Source organism: Copadichromis virginalis, linkage group LG10, assembly GCF_057382275.1.
Source record: "Copadichromis virginalis isolate Kocher_CV1m ecotype Utaka linkage group LG10, C_Virginalis_male_GT1.1, whole genome shotgun sequence".
Lineage (NCBI taxonomy): Eukaryota > Metazoa > Chordata > Actinopteri > Cichliformes > Cichlidae > Copadichromis > Copadichromis virginalis.
Window position 1 is genome coordinate 14,588,078 of NC_140627.1, and position 4,730 is coordinate 14,592,807.

Genomic DNA, 4,730 nt, shown 5'->3' on the forward strand with positions numbered 1-4,730 from the left:
TCAGCAAAACACTGTGAATGATTTATGAATAGGAAAGTTATAGATTAGTTAAATGTGCTGAACTGAGAAATGCACTGTCATCACTGTTGCATCACTGCAAGACATCAATCTACAATAAAGGTGGAGAGAGGACAAATGGGATCAATAAGATAAGAAGGATGTTTTTGCTTGATTAGTGTCATCGGTTGTCATCAGATGGGTGAAAATTTTGACTCGAGATCATCTCAGTAATTACTTTGCTGTAGTGTGTTACACCAGATGGAGTCATGCGGTGTCAGTGAATACTGCATTTCTTCTAAATGAAAGAGAAATCCAGTAACAGTAAGATCTGAGTCTAGTTTATGTTGTTGCTTGATGGCAGATTTATTCCTGGACACTACACTGTTTCTGTTCTGCATTCTGCATTCACCCTCAAGCTGTAGCCCCCCTGTGTTTTCTGGATACCCACCTGTCTCTCAGTGACTTGACCACTTTGGGCCTGGTCTGCCAGCTTGTGGACATCTGTTTACTTCCTCCTCCATCAGTCGTCATGGTTGCAACCCCCCCACTATCACCACCACACACCCCCACCCTTGCCATCGGCCCTTCTCCGCCCTTCTCTCATGTTTCCCCCAGACACCAGCTGTGAACCACTTATGCTTATCCTGCAGTCAACCTCGTTCAGCCTTGTGATAAGGACAGCAAGGACAGGAGTGCTTCTGGCCAGTGTGCTTTGCTCTATGTTTGCTGACCCAGAAATATCTAAATAAGCACACTAAAATTCAATGTGACCATGTAGATGTATAAAAACAAATTAGATATCGGAAATTGTACCTGTGGTTAAATAGTAAAGAGATAAATATAGTCTTGAATTCTTCCTTGTTATTTGTTTACTACACTGGTGACCAACTAGAATGACCTTCAGAACTTTCTAGTTGCCATCCATATATCCTTTTTTTATGGATGCCATTTCATCTTTTTTTTTTTATTGTGTTGGGAGGTTTTGATCTCCATTTCTCTCCGGGAAAAACACTGATAAAATATGAGCAGACAACAAGAGAGAAGCTGTCAGATGTATTCAATGTGAAACACTTCCTCTTAACACTGGATTTAGTCATGTCACAGCAGCTTAAAACTCTTAAAACACTTAACACAATGCAGTGAAAAGGGAACCAAAGTGATTTGATTGTCAAAAAACAAATAACTGGATGGGATTTTCAATTCGATCTTCCCAATCAGCTAGTAAGTTGCATATGACCTATTAGGAGTAAAGGGAGAACAGAATGGGCCCAGGTATTGAACCCTGAGGGACGCCACATGAGGTGATGGCTGAAGATGACACACTGAAATAAAAATAATTCAAGGCAGGAGTGGTTTCTCCCACCCACTGATTTAACTTGTGAATTATTGAGCTTCAACACTGGAATCAAGTGTAAGATTAAGACGATGGAGCAACCTTGTGAATCAGACTCTAAACGAAGAAATCAACTGGAATTTTTCCAACATAGTATAACTTTGGGGCCCATTTTAAAAAAAATAATATTCAAGTCAGATAGAAAGACAGACATTGATTTAATAGCCAAAAAATGGAATTATGTGACCAGATTTGGAAAGTCGCTGAGTACATGTTCACTTTTGGCATGTGGCTCTGTGTGACACAGCACCCAGCTGAGAGCCAAAACCCCCAAATCTGCTTTCTCCCCATATGCCCACAACCGAATAAACCACCTCCTGCACTGCCGCTTTCTCCTCTGTCCCTTTTGTCAGACTGCAGGCAGTGGTCCACAGCCCTTGGGGAGCTCACTGAGGGAGGTGTGGCACAGCCAGTGATCAGAGTGAATTAGAGTTATGTGTGACATGCAAAGGAGAGGCTCCAGAATGTGACAACAGCTGAGTTTTAAAGTGAAGCTTTTTCTGCCTGAGGGGAGAGGAATAGACGACAAAGACACCGAAGTCTGCTGTGAGAAGAGTCAACTTCTTTTGTTGGCTCTTTAAAAAAACAGATACCTGTTATTCATTTGTCTTTTCATTTAACACAGTGGGATACTTAACAGTGTGTTTTTTTGCATCAATTTGAACATGGCTGCCACAGTATAAAAAAGGCCATCCTTATTTGCAGGCCTAATTAACATCCTGATGCCTTGAGCAGTTAAATTCCCACATGCAAACATGCACATGAATGTCTAATCGAGTCAGAATCTACATAAAAAGGCTGAAATCCGAATCTACAAAATTTGACTGTACTCTACAGTATGTTAAGCTGATTATGACTCGTTTTCTATCTACATCCAAAATCCAGTGCAAGTTAGATTGAAAGAATGCACTCAGTTGCCTTTTAAACTATAAAATGGAATAATATAACCCAAGATTTGATAACTCATGAGTAGAACAGGATTTGAAAAACAGAACTTTGAGACATTTAGGCTCATAAAGAAGAAAATATGGTGTAGGAGCGCTCAGACTGATTTTTAGCGAACCTGGAGGTGTTAAAAATTTAATGCTGTTCAGGCATTATTGGAAAAATGCCGTTCGTGGAACTCTATACGCTTGTTTTGTGGCCTACTTTTGAGCCCCAGAAGTCATCTCTGGTCCATAAATTTCAGAACAATGGTGCACATTTGTTATGTGAAGTTTGGCTCGATATTACATTTATTCCTGTTGGGAGTATTAAGTGACAACTCTAAAGCGCTGCAGCTCACCTTTCCCCTGTTTATGGTGTTAGCTATGAAGCCTCTACTAGGCCAACAGAGTTTTCAGTGATATTGATACGGCACCAACATAACTGGCACAAAGATTTAAAAATAAAATCATAGCAACTTTCATAGCCACAAGGGTTAAAACCGTTTACTTGCCAACTAATATCGTTGTGAAACAGAGTGGCTTTGCCCACTGTTCTTCCTTTGTGCAAAGAGAAACAGGATGAGCATTGCCAGATATACAAAATGACCTCGAGCAGGCCGCTAGTGTGAATGTACTGACCAAACAATCAGAAACAGACTACACGAGGGTGGCCTGAGAGGCTGACTAGTGTTCCCTGTGCTCACAGCCCAGCAAGTTGGAGCCTGATGGGAATTCGCTATAGAATACCAGGGTGAACCTGAGCACATGTGACAGACGTGAAAGGGTCTAGAGAAGCTGTGGAGAACGCTATGTCGCCTGTAACATCATTCAGCATGACCGGTTTGGTGGAGGTCAATGATGGTCTGGGGATGCATATCCATAGAGGGATGCACATAACTCTACAGGCTAGGCATCAGCATCCTGACTGCAATTAAACATCAGGATGAAATTCTTGGACCTATTTTCAGACTTTACAATGGTGCAGTCAGTTCTGGGTTTCTCCTGGTCCATAAAAAGGCAGGGCCTCAAGTGGTGAGAGTATCCAGACAGTTTCTAGAGGAGGAAGGAAATGACACCACTGACTGGTTTCCATGCTCACCTGACCTAAATCCAATAGAACACCTCTGGGACGTTATGGTTAGTTTGCCAAGAGGTTGCACCTTAGAGCTCAGTGATGCCCTGATCCAGATCCACGAGGAGATCGATTAGGATACCATCCATTGTGAACTTAGGAGCATGATGTTGCCAGGCATGCGTACATGACAATGTCAGGAAGGCCGTACAAACTCCCAAGTACCATTTTTGAGTTGTTGCAATGACATTTCTGCAATATGGAGTCGCCTTCTGCTCTATGCAATGTCTTTAAAATCAGCTCTCTGTAGGTTGATAATTTTCATTTCCATCAAACCACGTGGCATCCTTTCATTCCTAACACATTAACAAGTACACATCACTACAGATATGCAGCATGATTTTTCCCACTGAGATCAGCTGCGGTTTCAAAGTAATTTTTATTTATTTATTTATTTTTTGTTGTCGAGCAGCATTGTAACTGCTTTCTGCAGCACGAGTTCCTCTTTGTTTGACAGCATGATTTCTGTGTAACATTGTATCGCACAAACTGCCTCATAAGCAAAGTCAAACTTTTGTTCCATTAGGGTCAACGTACCCATTATCAGGTATTTTATTTTTCCTGTTTCCACTAGAGCAAACACGCAACTGAAAAGTAGAATTCAAGTCAGAAAACAATCACCTTCCATTGAAGCTGTGGGAAATGTTCACAATGCACATGTTCTGCAAGAAAGCAAGTTGGCTGAATGCAAGCTGCCCTTTTGAACATGGGCAGTCTTGATGTTTAATCAACTTCTGGGATACTAATATACAGTTCACCGACAATGAAATCCTCCTTTAGGAGAAGACACACACACACAAAAAGCCAAATACAATCACTGCGAGTTAGTCAAGCTTTTATCTGCTCCTGACAAAGAGCTCCACCAGACCAAAGGCATCAGACTGTGGTTTGTCTGAAAGGGACGCACTCGTGATGCCTTAGCTTCAGCTCTCACAGTTCACTCACAGAAAGCCACAATCTTCAAAATAAAACAAATAGCTGAAATTCTTACAGGAAAAAATTAAATAAAAAAGAATAAGTTTTCTTCTCCCATCTTAACAGAAAGATCTGCCTCACACATCACATGATAAAAGCCGCTTTCATCTTTCAACCATGACTTGTAAATAATCCCCACCTTTAATTCTTGCTCATTTGCTCGTTAGAACTACCTTTGGTGACCCTGATGGGAGCTCCACCCCAGCCCACACTGACTGGCACCTACAGTTTTTTTCCTCAGTGGGCGGGTCCACTGCTCTTTAGGACCCAGTGGCTGCTCGATTCAAGCAAGGAGTGACTCCGG